The sequence below is a fragment of the Bufo bufo genome, chromosome 1 (genome assembly GCF_905171765.1).
Source record: "Bufo bufo chromosome 1, aBufBuf1.1, whole genome shotgun sequence".
Classification (NCBI taxonomy): Eukaryota; Metazoa; Chordata; class Amphibia; order Anura; family Bufonidae; genus Bufo; species Bufo bufo.
The window spans coordinates 530636694-530658029 of NC_053389.1; positions in this window are offsets into that span (position 1 = coordinate 530636694).

The window sequence follows — 21336 nt, forward strand, 5'->3', positions numbered from 1 at the left end:
CAGCGCTAAGATGCCACAAACACAGTCAAATCGCCATGGGGTTTAAGTTTAGCATGGGCTGATGAGAGGGCCCATAATCCTGGGGCAAGAGGCTGGCAACCAGGCTTCTCCACCACCCAGTGGCGAGGTTGGTTTCGCCACAAAACTATTTTGGCAAAATACACAATTTTAGCAGGGTTACATACTGCTGTCATATTCAGTTATTAAACAAAAACCCGTTTTTGGCAAAAAAAGTAAATTTTGCAGCCTTTGTTGCATATGTCATTGTGAGATACACACTTTAGATACTGTGGTTATATTCAGCTATTTTGAAAACAGCCATTTTGTGCACAAAACTTAAATTCTGGCCTAGTCTGGATCAGTATGTGTGAGATACACCCTTTAGATACTATGGTTCTATTCAATAATTTGAAAAACAGCCATTTTTAGCAAAAAACTTTAATTGCGGCCTAGTCTGGATCAGGGCGTGTGAGATACACCCTTTAGATACTGTGGTTATATTCAGTTATATGAAAAAAAAAAACATTTGGGGCAAAAATCTTTAACCACCTCAGCCCCCCTAGCTTAAACATCCATAATGACCAGGCCACTTTTTACACTTCTGCACTGCACCGTTTATTGCTCGGTCATACAACTTACCACCCAAATGAATTTTACTTCTTTTTCTTCTCACTAATAGAGCTTTCATTTGGTGGTATTTCATTGCTGCTGACATTTTTACTTTTTTTGTTATTAATCGAAATTTAACAAAATTTTTGCAAAAAAATGACATTTTTCATTTTCAGCTGTAATTTTTTTTTTTTTAAAAACGACATCCATATATACATTTTTCTCAAAATGTATTGTTCTACGTGTCTTTGATAAAAAAAAAATGGTTTGGGTAAAAGTTATAGCGTTTACAAACTATGGTACAAAAATGTGAATTTCCGCTTTTTGAAGCAGCTCTGACTTTCTGAGCACCTGTCATGTTTCCTGATGTTCTACAATGCCCAGACAGTAGAAAACCCCCACAAATGACCCCATTTCGGAAAGTAGACACCCTAAGGTATTCGCCGATGGGCATAGTGAGTTCATAGAACTTTTTATTTTTTGTCAGAAGTTATTATAACATTAAATTATGATTTTTTTTTCAATACAAAGTCTCATATTCCACTAATAAATATCTCGGTCAAATGCCAACTTTGTATAAAAAAATGGGAAAAGTTGTCTTTTGCCGAGATATTTCTCTCACCCAGCATGGGTATATGTAAAAAGACACCCCAAAACACATTGCCCTACTTCTTCTGAGTACGGCGATATCAGATGTGTGACTTTTTTGCAGCCTAGGTGGGCAAATGGGCCCACATTCCAAAGAGCACCTTTCGGATTTCACAGGGCATTTTTTACACATTTTGATTTCAAACTACTTCTCACACATTAGGGCCCCTAAAATGCCGGGGCAGTATAACTACCCCACAAGTGACCCCATTTTGGAAAGAAGACACCCCAAGGTATTTCGTGATGGGCATAGTGAGTTCATGGAAGTTTTTATTTTTTGTCACAAGTTAGTGGAATATGAGACTTTGTAAGAAAAAAAAAAAAAAATCATCATTTTCCGCTAACTTGTGACAAAAAATAAAAAATTCTAGGAACTCACCATGCCCCTCATGGAATACCTTGGGGTGTCTTCTTTCCAAAATGGGTTCCCTTGTGGGGTAGTTATACTGCCCTGGCATTTTAGGGGCCCTAATGCGTGAGAAGTAGTTTGAAATCAAAATGTGTAAAAAATGCCCTGTGAAATCTGAAAGGTGCTCTTTGGAATGTGGGCCCATTTGCCCACCTAGGCTGCAAAAAAGTGTCACACATCTGGAATCGCCGTACTCAGAAGAAGTAGGGCAATGTGTTTTGGGGTGTCTTTTTACATATACCTATGCTGGGTGAGAGAAATATCTCGGCAAAAGACAACTTTTCCCATTTTTTCCCCAACTGAGTACGGCGATACCACATATGTGACACTTTTTTGGAGCCTAGATGAGCAAAGGGGCCCAAATTCCTTTTAGGAGGGCATTTTTAGACATTTGGATCCCAGACTTCTTCTCAGGCTTTAGGGCCCCTAAAATGCCAGGGCAGTATAAATACTCCACATGTGACCCCATTTTGGAAAGAAGACATCCCAAGGTATTCAATGAGGGGCATGGCGAGTTCATAGAAAAAATAAATTTTTGGCACAAGTTTGCGGAAATTGATATATATTTTTTTTTTCTCACAAAGTCTCCCTTTCCGCTAACTTGGGACCAAAATTTCAATCTTTCATGGACTCAATATGCCCCTCAGCGAATACCTTGGGGTGTCTTCTTTCCGAAATGGGGTCACATGTGGGGTATTTATACTGCCCTGGCATTTTAGGGGCCCTAAAGCGTGAGAAGAAGTCTGGAATATAAATGTCGAAAAAAATTTACGCATTTGGATTCCGTGAGGGGTATGGTGAGTTCATGTGAGATTTTATTTTTTGTCACAAGTTAGTGGAATATGAGACTTTGCAGGAAAAAAACAAAACAAAAAAATCAATTTCCACTAACTTGTGCCAAAAAAATGTCTGAATGGAGCCTTACAGGGGGGTGATCAATGACAGGGTGGTGATCAATGACAGGGGGGTGATCAGGGAGTCTATATGGGGTGATCACCCCCCTGTCATTGATCACCCCCCTGTAAGGCTCCATTCAGATGACCGTATGTGTTTTGCGGATCCGATCTGTGGATCCGCAAAACACATACGGACCTCTGAATGGAGCCAGCCTTACAAGGGGGTGATCAATGACAAGGGGGTGATCAGGGAGTCTATATGGGGTGATCACCCCCCTGTAAGGCTCCATTCAGACGTCCGTATGTGTTTTGCGGATCCGATCCATGGATCCGTAAAACACATACGGATGTCTGAATGGAGCCTTACAGGGGGGTGATCAATGACAGGGTGGTGATCAATGACAGGGGGGTGATCAGGGAGTCTATATGGGGTGATCACCCCCCTGTCATTGATCACCCCCCTGTAAGGCTCCATTCAGACGTCCGTATGTGTTTTGCGGATCCGATCCATGGATCCGTAAAACACATACGGACATCTGAATGGAGCCTTACAGGGGGGTGATTAATGACAGGAGGGTGATCAATGACAGGGGGGTGATCAGGGAGTCTATATGGGGTGATCAGGGGTTAATAAGTGACAGGGGGGGTTGTAGTGTAGTGTGGTGCTTGGTGCTACTTATTACAGAGCTGCCTGTGTCCTCTAGTGGTCGATCCAAGCAAAAGGGACCACCAGAGGACCAGGTAGCAGGTATATTAGACGCTGTTATCAAAACAGCGTCTAATATACCTGTTAGGGGTTAAAAAAAATCGCATCTACAGCCTGCCAGCGAACGATCGCCGCTGGCACGCTGCAGATCCACTCGCTTACCTTCGGTGCCTGTGTGCGCGCGTTCACAGGAAATCTCACGTCTCGCGAGATGACGCACGGATGCGTCCAGTAGGAATGAATCGACCGCCGCCAGGACGCATCCGTGCGTTAGGTGGTCGGGAAGGAGTTAATTGCGGCCTAGTCTGGATCAGGGCGTGTGAGATACACCCTTTAGATACTGTGGTTATATTGAGTTATTTGAAAAACAGCCAGTTTGTGCACAAAATTTTATTTCCGGTCTAGTCTGGATCAGTACGTGTAAGATACACCCTTTAGATACTGTGGTTCTATTCAATAATCTGAAAAACAGCTATTTTTGGCAAAAAACTTTAATTGCGGCCCAGTCTGAATCAGGGCGTGTGAGATACACCCTTTAGATACTGTGGTTATATTCAGTTATTTGAAAAACACCCATTTTGGGCAAAAATCTTTAATTGCGGCCTAGTCTGGATCAGGACGTGTGGGATACACCCTTTAGATACTGTGGTTCTATTCAGTTATTTGCAAAACAGCCATTTTGTGCAAAAAACAAAAATTCCGGCCTAGTCTGGATCAGGACGTGTGAGATACACCCTTTAGATACTGTGGTTATATTCTTCTATTAATAAAACACCCTTTTGGGCAAAATACACAATTGTACCACCCTTGCAGCATCAGCACGTGTGAAATTCAAGGGTTATATACTGCTGTCATATTCAGTTATTAAACAAACACCCGTTTTTGGCAAAAAAGTTAATTTTGAAGCCTTTGCTGCATATGTCATTGTGAGATACACACTTTAGATACTGTGGTTATATTCAGTTATTTGAAAAACAGCCATTTTGTGAACAAAATTTAATTTCCGGTCTAGTCTGGATCAGTACGTGTGAGATACACCCTTTAGATACTGTGGTTCTATTCAATAATTTGAAAAACAGCCATTTTTGGCAAAAAACTTTAATTGCGGCCAAGTCTGGATCAGGGTGTGTGAGATACACCCTTTAGATACTGTGGTTATATTCAGTTATTTAATAAACACCCATTTTGAGCAACAAAAAAAAAATTGCGGCCTAGTCTGGATCAGGGCGTGTGAGATACACCCTTTAGATACTGTGGTTATATTCAGTTATTTGAAAAACACCCATTTTGGGCAAAAATCTTTAATTGCGGCCTAGTCTGGATCAGGGCGTGTGAGATACACCCTTTAGATACTGTGGTTATATTCAGTTATTTGAAAAACACCTATTTTGGACAACAATTTTTAATTGCGGCCTAGTCTGGATCAGGGCGTGTGGGATACACCCTTTAGATACTGAGTTTATATTCTTCTATTAATAAAACACCCTTTTTGGGCAAAATACTAAATTTTACAGCCCTTGCTGCATCCGAACGTGTGAAATTCAAGGGTTATATACTGCTGTCATATTCTGTTTTTAAACAAACCATTTTGGGCCAAAAACTTCATTTTGCAGCCTTTGCTGCATATGTCATTGTGAGATACACCCTTTAGATACTGTGGTTCTATTCAGATATTTGCAAAACAGCCATTTTGTGCAAAAAACTTAAATTCTGGCCCAGTCTGGATCAGGGCATGTGAGATAGACCCTTTAAATACTGTGGTTATATTCAGTTATTTGAAAAACAGCCATTTTGGGCAAAAACCTTTAATTGCGGCCTAGTCTGAATCTGTACCTGTGAGATACACACTTTAGATACTGTGGTTATATTTTTTTTATTAATAAAACACCCATTTTGGGGAAAAAAAACTTTAATTGCGGCCTAGACTGCATCTGTACGTTTGAGATACAACCTTTACATACTGTCGTTCTATTCTGCTATTAATTAAACACCCATTTAGGGTAAGATCCTAAATTTGAGAAATATGAGGAGAGCGTCAAATAAGGGACGTGGCTCAGGTCGTGGTGCTGCTGGTTGAGCTCCTGTAGCAGGTAAAGGACGTGGTCGATCTGTGCCAGCTACACGCACAAGTGAAACCCCTTCCTCAGGTACGAGTAGGCGACAGAACCTGCAGCGGTATTAGGTCGGGCCTAATGCGGCTCTATGAATGGTGAGGCCTGAATAAGTACAGGCGATAGTAGATTGGGTTGCTGACAGTGCCTTGAGTTCCTTCACATTGTCTCCCACCCAGTTTCCAGCTGAAAGATCAGAGTTGGCACCTGTAGCCGATGTCCATCATTCTATCACCTCACCCCTTGCAAATCAGCCAAGCAGTGTGACCCCTAAGTCATGCAGCAGTCTCTTCTGCTTTTTGATGACTCTGTTAGCAGAGTTTCCCAGGGCCATCCACATATCCCTGCCCCAGAAGTGGAAGAGATTAAGTGCACCAATGCCCAACCACTTATGTTTCAAGATGAGTACATGGGAGGACCATCACAGCACGTCTCGGATGATGACGAGACACAGGTGCCAACTGCTGGGGCTTTCGAAAGTGTGAAGACTGACAAGGAGGGCAGGGGTGAAGACTGGGTGGAAGATATTGTGGAGGACGATGAGGTCCTAGACCCCACATGGAATCAAGGTCATGCGAGTGACCCGTGTCGTTCGGAGGAAGAGGCGGGGGTCGCACAGAGCCACCAGCACAGCAGAAGAGGGAGCAGGGTGCAAAAGCGGAGCAGCCATCCCCTAGACAGTACTCCTGCTACTGCCCACCGCAGCAAGGGACAGAGCACACCAAAGCCAGCTCCAAGGAGTTCCCTGGCGTGGCAGTTCTTCAGACAATTTGCTGACGACAAGACACGAGTGATTTGCACGCTGTGCAATCAGAGCCTGAAGCGAGGCATAAACGTTCTCAACCTGAGCACAACCTGCATGACCAGGCATTTAAGTGCAAAGCACGAGCTGCAGTGGAGTAGACACCTCAAAAACCAAGAAAGGTCTCTGGCTCCTCCTGCTTCCTCTTCTGATGCAGTCTCGGCCTCTTCATCCACCTCTGGAGTGACAGTGCCACCTGCCACCCCGCAAACAGAGGATCTGCCAGCAACACCAACATCTGGGTCACCAAGCATCTCCACAATGTCCCACGGAAGCGTTTAGCTCTCCATATCCCAAATGCTGGAGAGGAAGAGGAAGTACCCCCCTACCCACCCACGATCCCTAGCCCTGAATGCCAGCATTTCTAAATTACTGGGCGTTGAAATGCTGTCATTCTGTCTGGTGGAGACAAATAGTTTTAAAGGCCTTATGGCGGTGGCTGTCCCACAGTACGTCGTGCCCAGCCACCACTACTTTTCCAGGCAAGCCATCCCTTCCCTGCACAACCAAGTGGGGGACAAAATCAGGTGTGCACTGTGCAACGCCATCTGTGGCAAGGTGCACCTCACTACGGATACGTGGACCAGTAAGCACGGTCAGGGACGTTATATCTCCATAACAGCACACTGGGTAAATGAAGTGGCGGCTGCGTCTGAGGCGGATAACAGTTTGGCGCATGTCCTTCCACCACCAAGGATTGCAGGGCGCTTCAGTTTGCCTCCTGTTGCTTCCTCCTCCTACTCTGCTTCCTCATCCTCTACCGGCTCCTCATCCAGTCAGCATAACACCTTCACCACCAACTTCAGCACAGCCAGGGGTAAACGACAGCAGGCAGTTTTATAACGTATCTGTTTGGGGGACAAGCCCCACACCGCGCAGGAGCTGTGGACGGGCCTTGAACAACAGACCAATGAGTGGTTGGTACCAGTGAGCCTCAAGCCCGGCCTGCTGGTGTGCGATAATGGGCAAAATCTCATAGCAGCTCTGTGACTAGCCAGTTTGACGCACATCCCTTGCCTGGCGCATGTGCTGAATTTGGTGGTGCAGAGATTCCTTAAAAATTACCCGATATGTAAGAGCTGCTGCATAAAGTGCGGGCCGTCTGTGCGCGCTTTCGGCATTCTCATCCTGCTGCTTGCCTGTCAGCGCTGCAGCGTAAATTCGGCCTTCCCGCTCACCGCCTCATATGCGACGTGCCCACAAGGTGGAACTCCACCTTGTACATGCTTGCCAGACTGTGCGAGCAGCAGCAGGCGATAGTGGAGTTTTAGCTGCAGCATGCACGGGTAAGTCGCTCTGCAGAACAGCAACAATTCACCACCAATGACTGGGCCTCCATGCGAGACCCGTGTTCCTTGTTGTGCTGTTTTGAGTACTACACCAACATGGCCAGTGCCGATAACGCCGTTCTCAGCATAACTATCCCACTTCTATGCCTCCGTGAAAAAACGCTGCTGGCAATGATGGAAGAGGATGTGGCACAGGAGGAGGAGGAAGAGGGATTATTTCGTAGGGTTTCCGGCCAGTCATTCACAAGGGGCTCCGAGGGTGGGTTCCTGCACCTACAAACGCCAAGTACACTATTGTCCAGCCAGGGCACAGTTCTGGAGGATGACGAGGTGAAGGATGAAGAGATGGAGGAGGAGGAACCATGTTCACAGCAGGGTGACACCTAGACCAGCTCATGGCCATCACTGGTGCGTGGCTGGGGGGATACAGAGGACACAGACGATACACCTCCCACAGAGGACAGCTTTTCATTGCCTCTGGGCAGCCTGGCACACATGAGCGATTACATGCTGCAGTGTCTCCGCAACGACCGCCGAGCTTCCCACATTCTAACTTGTGCGGATTACTGGGTGGCCATGCTGCTGGACCACTTTTACAAGGACAACGTACTGTCCTTAATTCCCTCACTTGAGCGTGATCGTAAGATGCGCGAGTACAAGCGCACGCTAGTAGACGCGCTGCTGGGGGCATTCCCACCCGACAGCGGGGGCACATTGGAAGCACAAGGCGAAGGCAGAGGACGAGGAAAAGGTCGCCAACCCAGCTGGGGCACCGCCAGCACCTCAGAAGGCAGGGTTAGCATGGCCGAAATGTGGAAAAGCTTTGTCAGCACGCCACAACAACCAGCACCACCAGCTGATATGGAACGTCTTAGCAGGAGGCAGCATTTCACCAACATGGTGGAGCAGTATGTGTGCACACGCCTACACGTACTGAATGACGGGTCTGCCCCCTTCAACTTCTGGGTCTCCAAATTGGGCACATGGCCTGAGCTTGCCCTTTACACCTTGGAGGTGCTGGCCTGCCCTGCAGCCAGTGTATTATCTGAACGTGTGTTACGCACAGCAGGGGGCGTCATCACAGACAAGCGTAGCCGCCTGTCCACAGCCAATGTGGACAAGCTCACGTTCATTAAAATGAACCAGGCATGGATTCCACAGGACTTGTCCGTACCTTGTGCAGAATAGACATGTATACCGGCCTTAACCAGCCATTGTTATACTGCAGCACAATTGCTCATTCTTGTATTTTGGATATTTCACACTCTTTTGGAGTGCACCCTAATTTAAAAAAATAAATAAAAATTAAAACCAAAAACCAGTGTTGGCTACCTCGTCCTCCTCCAACGCTGCTTCCACCTACACCGCTACATCCCCTGCTTCCTCAAACTCCGACTCCATATGGACCTCCACCTCATAAATAATATTTTTTTTTCGATTTGTACGTATTTTATTTTAGGTAATTTCACTACTTTGTCTGTTACATTTTCAGGTGAAATTCACCAATTTTTGGGTGTGATGTACCACTGCTATACCTAATAGACAGGTTTAAAAAATTCACACATTTGTCTGTTACATTTTCGGGTGAAATTCACCAATTTTTCTGTGTAATCTACCACTGCTATACCTAGTAGACAGGTTTAAAAAATTCACACATTTGTCTGTTACATTTTCAGGTGAAATTCACCAATATTTGGGTGTAATATACCCCTCCTCTACCTAGTTGACAGCTTAATAAATTACACTAATTTGTATTTTACATTTTCGGGTGACATTAAAAAAAAAATTCTGTCAAATACCCCTGCTCTACCAAGTAGACATGTTAATAAATTTCTGTAATTTTTCAGTTACATTATTGGGTTGACATTTTACAATTTTGGACGTGAATAACGCCTGCTCTGCATAGGTGACAGGGAATAAAATTTAAGAAATTCTTCTTTAATTGATGCGCGCCACCTCCTTTCATTCAATGCTTAAACTTTAACAAGTTGTCCCACATTTGCGCTTCAATAATTTGTCACACATTTGCGCTTTAATAATTTGTCCCACATTTGCGCTTCAATAATTTGTCCCACATTTGCGCCTCAATAACTTTTCCCATATTTCCACTTGATCCAAATTTTTTTTAAATCTATTTATCTCCCTTGGATGTGGTCTCTCTTTCTCACGCTCCCTCTCCGGCGTGGAACCCTGATTCGCCGATAACCGTGATCAACACGGTAGGCTCAGAAAAGAACATCGACTGTTGATAGAGAAGATATCCAAATGAATGGTGGATGTCACTGGGGCACCTCTGCATAGGTGACAGGAACATCAATTTAAAAAAAATCGTCTATTACATTGTCAGGTGACATTTTTCAAATGTTGCCGGATATAAACCCCTACTCTGCATAGTTGACAGGGAATAACATTTTGGAAATTCTTCTTTAATTGATGAGCGCTACTTCCTTTCATTCAATGCTTAAACTTTAACAAGTTGTCCCACATTTGCGCTTTAATACTTTGTCTCATATTTCCACTCTATCATATTTAATTTGAAACAATTAACCTCCCTTGGTTTTGGTCTCTCTTTGTCACTCTCCCTCTTCGGCGTGGAACCCTGATTCGCCGAAAACCGTGATTCGCCGAAAACCGTGATCAACATGGTAGGCTCAGAAAAAAACATCGAAGATATCCAAATGTATGGTGGACGTCACAGGGACGTGCGATCAGGCAGAAGTTATCTAGAGTCAACAAAGCGGCAGCAGGGCCTCTCCTGGCTAACGTTTCCAAATCCAAAATACCACAGTGACATTCCCTATAATTTTTTATTAATCATTCCAATAACAGGGCATATTAAGAGTCCTGTATTGTTATTTATCGTCACTACCTCCCCGAGTCGGGAGTGGGAAATTGCCGCGTGCCCCCTACTTTCCTCAAAATTCTTCCAGTTTTAATAGCTTCTCCCACATTTCCGCTCGATCAAAATTAAATTTCATCCATTGATCGCCGATAACTGTGATCAACATGGTAGGCCTTGGAGGTGCTGGCGAAAGTTGATAGAGCAGATATCCAATTGGATCGTGAACATTACGGGGACGTGTGACAGTATGTGAGCACACGCCTACATAAACTGACTGACAGGGGTCAGCCCCTGCAACTTCTGGGTCTCCAAATTGGGCACATGGCCTTTTATGCCTTGGAGATGCTGGGCTGCCCTGAACGTGTGTTTAGCACGACTGGAGGGGGTTATCACAGGTTATATTTCCCAATGTTTTTGGGGTGTACTTTAATTTAAAAAAATCAAAATTAATTTAAAGCCAAAAAACTGTGTAGGCTCCTCCTCCTCCACCGCCGTCAGACCTTCCACCTACACCGCCACATCCACCGCCTCCTCAACCTCCTACTCCATATGGACCTCATCCTCCTAGATCACGATTATTATTTTTTATTTTTTTGTATTTTATGTTATTTAAAGTAATTTCCCTATCCACTTTTGTTTGCAGAGCACTTGCCATGCTCCTAACCAGATTTTACTGCCATTTGCAGCCCTCTAGCCCTTTCCATGACATTTTTACAGCTATTTTAGCGCTCAAAAGTTCGGGTCCCCATTGACTTCAATGGGGTTCGGGGTCAAGTTCGGGTACCCGAACTCAAACTTTTTTGTGAAGTTCGGCCGAACCCGAACATCCAGGTGTCCACTCACCTCTACTTCAGAACTTTTGGGTTACTAGAAATATACATTTTAGCTAGGTTATCCATTTTTAAAACTGATGGTTGCAATCCCTGCAGCAGTTAGCGAATCTGGAGATATTTATAGAATTCCGCCGCTGGGAGGGAAAATTGCTCACAGAGCGACTGGAACGGCCTCAATACACCCTGGTCAAACATGTCCCCAACTTTCTGGATATCTTTGTGAACCCACAGGGACAAATCAGAGTGCGGGAGTAGAGTCTGAAGGAGAGAAATGGGTAAGGAGGCTTGGGAGGGAGGAGTATCAACATTAGCTAGGGTGTGGTACTTGGTCCATGCGTTTAGGGACACCAGCACCGTGGGGCTTAGACCTTTAGGAAGGGGGAGCTGCCAAAATGGTAAGTGTAACAAATCTTTCAGGGAGTACGGGGACACCTGTGAGAGTTCTATATGGACCCAAGGTCGACTGTGCCAAACACCGCAACATAGAAACCAGAGTGGCAATATAATAAAATTTCAGATCCGGTAATGCTAAACCCCCATATGTCGACCTCTGGTGATGATGTCGCGGGCAACTCTGGGACGTTTCCCTTTCCAAAAAAACTTTGAAAGTAGAGCCTGGGCCCGAATGAAGAATTTCTCTGGGAGGGTTACGGGAAAGGAGCGGTATACGTATCAAAACTTAGGGAGAATGAACATCTTAAATGGTGCTATCCTACCTATCCACAATATTTCATGTTTAGTAAAATCATGGTGTTCCTTTTCAGTGGCAAGCAGGAGGGAGTCATAGTTTAAGGCATACAGCAGGGAGGAAGAGTGCGTTAGGTTGGTACCTAGATACTTGATACTTTGAGACTGCCAATCAAAGGCCCAAGTAGAGCGTAGGACCGACACCAAGGTCTCTGGCATGTGGATGGGTAGGGCCTGTGTTTTGGAGGAGTTGAGATGGTAATATGAGAGTGCTCCATATCGGAAAATTTGGTCCATCACCGCTACTAGGGACCTTTCAGGGTCAGTAAGGGAGAGAAAAACGTTGTCCGCGTAAAGGGAGATGATGTGGGAGCGGCCACCAACCCCCACCCCGGATATTCTGGTGTCCTGTCTAATTGCCTGAGCCAACAGCTCCATGGCTATTATAAAGATGAGTGCCGTTAGTAAGCGCGAACACATCTGACAAGGCTCCATTCACAAATGTTCTAGCAGTGGTGTTGCTAAAGAGTGCTTTAATGGCGGTAAGAATGGGACCGTGGAATCCCTTCTGTTGGAGCACCGAGAAGGCGAACGACCAACGGAGTCTGTCAAACGCCTTGTCGGCATCCAGAGCTAGGGCCAGCATGGGAATCTTGTGTGTATGGACATGGTGAAAAATTCCCAACATACGTCTGGTGTTGTAGTAGGTTTGATCGGTGGGGACGAAGTCGGCTTGATCTACATGTATAATGGATGGGAGAATTTTAGCTAGGCGGGTGACCAATAATTTTGCATATATTTTAACATCTTGGTTTAAAAGGGAAATGGGTCTAAAGTTTTGGGGTCTATCGGGGGACTTGCCAGGCTTAGGGAGGGTAATAATAAGGATTTGTAGGTTTTCAATGGGGAGCGAGCCAGAGGTAAGTGCAGATTGACAAACATCTCTTAGATAGTGGCAGAGGACCTTTTTAAAATGTTTATAATAGTGGTTGGCAAAACCATCAGGGCCAGAAGCCTTATCCCGAAGTAGGGATGCAATCACTGCCTCCACCTCTTCTTGGGTGACCTGAGTGTTGAGTGCTTGAAGTTGGGAACTCTCTAATGTGGGTAAATTCAAGGATTGTAAATAAGATTTGGTTAGTTCATCCAAATCCACCGGGGCAGGGTTTGAGTCCTTTAAGTTATAAAGATTAGCGTAATACGCCTGAAAGCCGTTAGTTATATCAGTGGGAGAGTAAAGTTTATCCTGGGATAAGGGGTGAATGAGATGGGGGATTCTACTTTTAGTATGTCGAGACTTGAGTCTTGTTGCCAGAAGTTTTCCCGCTTTATTGTCCTGCGAGTAATAAGTTGCTTTCGTCTTACAGAATGCTTTCTCGTAAGAGGTAAGCATGTGACCCCTCAGCTCTTGTCTAAGCCGTCTAAGCTATTCCGCCAACGAGGGAGTAGGGTTTGCTTCGTTCCTAGTCTCCACCTGCTGTATCTGAGATAGAAGGGTCGAGATCTCTGCCTCCTGCCATTTTTTATGTATTGCACCTTGCTGTATGAAAGACCCCCGAATACAGGCCTTGTGGGCGTTTCACAGGGTCACTGGGTCAGTGTGGGAGGAGTCGTTAAACCTGAAAAAATCCATGAGGTCTGATTCTACACATGCCCTATATTGGGGATGTGAGAGTAGGAAGGGGCTGCTTCTCCAAATATACAGCTGAGGAGAGTTAATGGTTTCAGATACTGACAGGGTACATAGTGCAATATTTCAAATGTCATATATAAAAAATGCAATGGTATAAAGAAAATGCAGCGTTACCACAACTTTAACGCAACATTGTTCCCATGACAGAACATTACATCATTCATTTTATTGGTCACAAGTATTTATGTTGTAAGTACTAAAACAGGAAATAATCACTGTGTAAAAAGAGAAAGGAAAAGGGAGGTAAAAAGGAAAAAAAGAAAAAGAATAAAGGGAAAAATAAATAAATAAAAAATATTTTATATATTCTATATTTTATATAAAAATAAATCACATATATGGCGACCCTGTGCATATGTCTGAATCAGGTTTTACAAAAAGTCTCTATGGAATGTTCATAGTGCAATATTTCAAATGTCATATATAAGAAACGCAATGGTATAAAGGAAACGCGTTACTGCAACTATAACGGAACATTGTTCCCATGACTGAACATTACAGCATAAATTTTATGGTTACAAGGATTCATGTTGAAAGTACTAAAACAGGAAATAATAACAAAAAAACAAAAACAATAATTTACTGCCAGATGCATTTGAAGCTCATTATCCATCATACCATGGGGTATAAAAGTGCCTTATGGGGAAATTGTGGGTGACCACTGAGGAAGGAGGCAGACTGAGACTCCAAAACGCATCTGGTAGAAGGTCACCCGTACTCTAATAAACTGATGGATAAATAATCAATCCCCCATCTTTGGAAACGCTTCCATCACTAAATATCTCTTTCAATTGAACTGTGAGAGCCGCGCTGGGAAACCCGTGCACGGACCAGCACACAACTCGTGGGACGCCGAACACGGTGACGTCACACCCACGTGGGATGCCGAAAAGGAGATCTAGATGGGGTAGAAGTCATAACCCAGCAGTTAAGGCCCGCAAGATTGCTAGAAAAGGTACCAGCAGGGTATCATTGCCACGTGGGAAACCACAACAGGCAAAATACCAGACGGCTTTCATTAAAACTGTTTTGGATTTACAGACTATGGATGCGCTCACAGCACCAGTATTGGCACCTATGAACACACTAACTTTCATCCAAGTAAACTGTAATTCAATTTGCCACATACAAGCAATTTAAATTGCCACATAGCAACAATATTACCATTACTACATTGTGGCAACAAAGTTGTGACATTTTTCATATGGTGGTAACACTTTGATAACATAGGGATACTGCATCTATTTCCAACAGTCTCTAGCAGAGACTTTTTTGTATTTCCTCCTGTTTTTATATCTTTTATTATTTATTTTTTATAATGTTATTTACAATGTAATAAGACAGTATTGTATTTACTATATATCTTTTTATCGCTATAGAGTACGTATATTTAGGTACCATTAATAAGATACAGTAGTGTCATTGCACGTATATTGTTTGGGGGCTATTTTTTATTAAATAAAATTAACTGTGTTTATACATATATTGCTCTCTGCCTGGTGCTAGTTGTAGAGTGCCGGTTCACAATATTTACTTACCTTGTGATAATTCCAATACCTGCCACTAGTTTTCTCTCATCCCCTATGGTGGTGTGATAAGCACAACCATCAATGTATACACAGGGGAGTAGAGGACAGTAATCCTGATCATATGCTTTATAAGGGGAAGAGATGTGTTCCTTTAAGAAGTCATCTAATAGCTCTTCTTCATGAGAAGGAGCTGCACAATCATAAAGTTCAGCAAGTCCTACCGGACTCTTTTTATTTTGTTTATACAGGACTTCCAATGGCCATCCTTGTGAAGACAAAGTCAAAGCAGTTATTCTGCTGTTTGACAAATTACCATCTCTGATTTTTTTCACTTTGTAAATATTGTAGCAGTTGGTTTGCCGTTTCAATGATGATTTTCTCACCCTGAATGTAACTTCTAAAATTCTGTAGGGCCCAGACTGTGGCTAATAAAGCTTTCTCACAGTCATAAAATTTTACCTCTACAGGTGACAGGGACTTACTCGCATAAGCAATAACTTTGTTCAATTTGTCTTGTTTTTGACACAGCATATTACTGATACTGAGATTTGTAAAACCAGTTTCCAGATAAAAGGGTTTACCCCCCTCTGGATATGTTAGACATGGGGCTTGGGTGAGTTATCTTTTAAGCTCAATCATGGCTTGTTCCTGATCCTCTCCCCACGTCCATGGTACATCTTTCTTTAATAATGTCAACAATGTCTATGAAGGTTCTCATTTATCCAGGTCATGGTATATCTGTAAAAAAAATAAATCAAGGCAACTGGACGTAATGTAGATTTCTTGAAAACGTTTCACTTGTTCTTCCAACGAGCTTTCTCAATTCTGAGTGACTGTACAAGAATTCTCTGTCAACTATGGTTTACTGATTTCCGCATAGTTAGGCTACTTTCACACTTGCGGCAGAGAGATCCGGCAAGCAGTTCCGTCGCCGGAACTGCCTGCCGGATCAGGCAAAATGTATGCTAACTGATGGCATTAGTAAGACTGATCAGGATCCTGATCAGTCTTAAAAATGCCTGATCAGTCGAAAAAATGCATTGAAATGCCGGATCCGTCTTTCCGGTGTCATCCGGCAAAAACGGATCCGGCATTTATTTTTTCACCTTTTTTTTCAGTCTGCGCATGCGCATACCGGAAGGACGGATCCGGCATTCCGGTATTCTGAATGCCGGATCCGGCACTAATACATTCCTATGGGGAAAAATGCCTGATCCGGCATTCAGGCAAGTCTTCAGTTTTTTTAGCCGGAGATAAAACCGTAGCATGCTACGGTTTTCTCTTTTGCCTGATCAGTCAAAACGACTGAACTGAAGACATCCTGATGCAAACTGAACGGATTACTCTCCATTCAGAATGCATGGGGACATACCTGATCAGTTCTTTTCCGGTATAGAGCCCCTGTGACGGAACTCTATGCCAGAAAAGAACAACGCAAGTGTGAAAGTAGCCTTATCAATAAACTTACGTGAATAATTCATCATACCCAAAAATGACCTCAGTTTACTGACATTGATAGGCGTTTTAGACTTCATCACATCCTCCACTTTCTTCTTTTGGGGATTTAGGCCCTCGGAAGTAACTTCATGTCCCAGGAAGTTGACCTTGTTATGACACCATTGGGTTTTCTGTAATGAAATTTTAACACCTGCCTCTCTCAACTGATTAAACACATGCCTAATCTCCTGGACATGTTTTTCAAATGAGGTACTTTTCAACAAAATATCATGCACGCATGTTAAATTTCCTCTTTCAGTTGCATCAGGCATAGCCTTATGTAAGAACATAGCAAATTCATGACCTGAGTTTATATAACATCTGGTCCAGGTGTACTTCTCCTTACCAAATGTAAATGCCAATTTATATTGGTATTCAGGACTTACCTTGATGGTCCAATATCCCTGAGCACCTTGCATTTATACCAAGCATTGGTCAATATATGGCACGGGCCAGCCAGACATATATACTCGTTTATTGAGCTGTCTGAGATAAACACAAACGCCACTGACCATTCGGTTTAAGGATACCAAGAATAGGATTATTATAAGAACTGTGCACGATCTTATAACGCCTCTTTCCTTGAGATTCCTTATTATTTTCACTAGCGTAGGGATGGCCAACCTGAGACTCTCCAGCTGTTGCAAAACTACAACTCCCATCATGCCCAGACAGTCTACAGCTATCAGCCTACAGCAGGGCATGGTAGGAGTTGTAGTTTTACAACAGCTGGAGAGCCGCAGGTCGGCCATGCCTACACTAGCGAATCATAACATGCTAGTGAAAGACGATACTGCTTGATATAAACATGAGGTGGCTTAGGATCAGTCTGAATTCTGAGTATGTCTGTTAGACCACAATCATAAGAATCTTTAACAAAGATCTCCTTGAACTCCAGGACTTCTTTTAATCATTGGCGCTCTAGATCATTGGAGCATCCATGAGCTAAGGATATTTGTTGCTGGGCCATTTCCAGAAATCCAGGATAAAGGTTGACCTATTTCATAGGCTTCCTCAAGCCTGTCAGTGAGGTCGTGATTTCACTTACTAACCTTTTCGGTAAACTCGCGATATTCCTCAGCTTCCTGTTCATTAAGTGCATGGTTAAAGGTAAGGGAGGATTCCTCCACCTTGTAGGTAACTTCTTCAGGATTAAAAGGATAAACTGAATTAATGGTGAACAATCCTTCAGGAGAAGAATAAAATGTTTGATTAACCATTTGCTCCTCGGTGAGATATGATTCAGGTATAAGGACAATAATTACATTTTGAAACCCAAAGGTATAATAATCTGAATCTAATGCCATACCAATTACAGTATCTTTTTGACAAATGGACTTCATTTGGCATACCATTATTAACAATAATTTGGGTTTTAATGGGATGTAAGTTTACCCTAGGTGTAGGATATACTGAAATTCCTAGTTGTTGCATCCTGTTTGAGAGGCATATTAATGCATCAGGATTCTTTAACTTCTGGCCTTTTGATTCCTGAATAGGTATCAGAAAATTATTTGTACCTAGAGGGAATATACAGTAACTAGAGTTGAGCGAACCCGAACTGTAAAGTTCGGGTTCGTACTGAACTTTAGGTTTTTCGGCACCCAGACCCGAACATTTATGTAAAAGTTCGGGTTCGGTGCTTTCTTGGCGCTTTTTGAAAGGCTGCACAGCAGCCAAACAACAAGCGTCATACTACTTGCCCCAAAAGGCCATCACAGCCATGCCTACTATTGCCAAGGCTGTAAAAGGGCCAACTGCAGCATGTAACCAAGCCTCTATTTAAGCTGGAGTCACGTAGCGCCGCCCGTCACTCTGCTCGGATTAGTGTAGGGAGAGGCTGCAGCTGCTGTGAGGGAGAGATCAGGGAGAAATCTTATCAAGAACTGCTTTTTTTACTCAGCGATCTACAACAAATGTGTTTTGTGGGTGCAATGCACAATTTTTTTTAAGCCTGCCCTGAGCCAACTACTGCTGAAAACGAACTTTTTTTTACTTCAATATCACTGTCAATATCAATACATAATCGGCAGCCATTTAATGCAACGATAGTGCACCAGCACAGGCTATCTGCATGTCTGCAAGTCCAGAAATACATCTTTTTGCTTACTGGGGTGAAAAAACCCTCTAATAAACTGCAAAATCTGGGATAAGACGTGCATAAGTGACTGTCACATTTAGGCCAGAAATACATCTTTTTGGTTACTGGGATGAAAAAACCCTCTAATATACTGCACATCTGGGATTAGACGTGCATAAGTGACTGTCACATTTAGGCCAGAAATACGGCTTTTTGGTTACTGGGGTGAAAAAACCCTCTAATATACTGCACATCTGGGATTAGACGTGCATAAGTGACTGTCACATTTAGGCCAGAAATATGGCTTTTTGGTTACTGGGGTGAAAAAACCCTCTGATATACTGCACATCTGGGATAAGACGTGCATAAATGACTCACATTTAGACCAGAAATACATCTTTTTGCTTACTGGGGTGAAAAAACCCTCTGATATACTGCACATCTGGGATAAGACGTGCATAAGTGACTGTCACATTTAGACCAGAAATACATCTTTTTGCTTACTGGGGTGAAAAAACCCTCTGATATACTGCACATCTGGGATAAGAAGTGCATGAGTGACTGTCACATTTAGGCCAGAAATACATCTTTTTGGTTACTGGGGTGAAAAAACCCTCTAATATACTGCACATCTGGGATTAGACGTGCATAAGTGACTGTCACATTTAGGCCAGAAATACGGCTTTTTGGTTACTGGGGTGAAAAAACCCTCTGATAGACTGCACATCTGGGATAAGACGTGCATAAGTGAGTGTCACATTTAGGCCACAAATACCGCTGTCATATAGAGTTTAAAAAAAAATTGAGTGCAATACCCTACATCAGGGTTTTTATTGGCGATTAATTATTTTTAAACAGACCTAACCACTTTTTACTTTGCTTTGTAAATGCTAACTATGAGGCAAACATCTAATAAGGGACGCGGTCGTGGTGTTGGTGGAGCCTCCGTTGCAGGGAGAGGACGTGGCCGTTCTGCCACAGCTACACGTCCAACTGAACCTACTACCTCAGGTCCCAGTAGCCGCCAGAATCTACAGCGATATTTGGTCGGGCCTAATGCCGTTCTAAGGATGGTAAGCCCTGAGCAAGTACAGGCGCTAGTCAATTGGGTGGCCGACAGTGGATCCAGCACGTTCAAATTATCTCCCACCCAGTCTTCTGCAGAAAGCGCACAGGTGGCGCCTGAAACCCATGCCCATCAGTCTGTCACATCACCCCCGTGCATATCGGGGAACTTGTCTGAGCCTCAAGTCATGCAGCAGTCTCTTATGCTGTTTGAAGACTGCTGGCAGGGTTTCCCAAGGGCATCCACCTAGCCCTTCCCCAGGGGTGGAAGACATAGAATGCACTGACGCACAACCACTTAGGTTTCCTGATGAGGACATGGGAATACCACCTCAGCACGTCTCTGATGATGACGAAAAACACAGGTGCCAACTGCTGCGTCTTTCTGCAGTGTGCAGACCGAAAAGGAGGTCAGGGAGGAAGACTGGGTGGAAGACGATGCAGGGGACGATGAGGTCCTAGACCCCACATGGAATGAAGGTCGTGCCACTGACTTTCAGAGTTCAGAGGAAGAAGCAGTGGTGAGACTGAGCCAACAGCGTAGCAAAAGCGGGAGCAGGGTGCAAAAGCAGAGCAGCTGTCGCCAAAACAGTTCGCCTGCTACTGGCCACCGTCACCAGGGACCGAGCACACCAAAGGCAGCTTTAAGGAGTTCCCTGGCATGGCACTTCTTCACACAATGTGCTGACGACAAGACCTGAGTGGTTTGCACGCTGTGCCATCACAGCCTGAAGCGTGAAATTAACGTTCTGAACCTTAGCACAACCTGCATGACACGGGCTGCAGTGGAGTAAGCATCTTCAAAACCAAGAAAGGGCTCAGGCCCCTCCTGCTCCCTCTTCTGCTGCTGCCTCGGCCTCTTCCTCCGCCTCTGGAGGAACGTTGGCACCTGCCGCCCAGCAAACAGAGGATGTGCCACCAACAACACCACCTCAGTCACCAAGCATCTCCACCATGTCACACGGAAGCGTTCAGCTCTCCATCTCACAAACCTTTGATAGAAAGCGTAAATTCCCACCTAGCCACCCTCGATCCCTGGCCCTGAATGCCAGCATTTCTAAACTACTGGCCTTTGAAATGCTGTCATTCAGGCTGGTGGAGACGGACAGTTTCAAACAGCTCATGTTGCTTGCTGTCCCACAGTACGTAGTTCCCAGCCGCCACTACTTCTCCAGGAGAGCCGTGCCCTCCCTGCACAACCAAGTATCGGATAAAATCAAGTGTGCACTGCGCAACGCCATCTGTGGCAAGGTCCACCTAACCACAGATACGTGGACCAGTAAGCACGGCCAGGGACGCTATATCTCCCTAACTGCACACTGGGTAAATGTAGTGGCGGCTGTTTGGCGCATGTCCTTCCGCCTCCAAGGATCGCAGGGCATTATTCTTTGCTTCCTGTTGCCTCTTCTTCCTACTTGGCTTCCTCCTCCTCTTCTACCACCTCCTCATCCGGTCAGCGACAGACCTACACCACCAACTTCAGCACAGCCAGGGGTAAACGTCAGCAGGCCGTTCTGAAACTGATGTGTTTGGGGGACAGGCCCCACACCGCGCAGGAGTTGTGGCGCGGTATAGAACAACAGACCGAGTGGTTGCTGCCAGTGAGCCTCAAGCCCGGCCTGGTAGTGTCTTGTGCGATA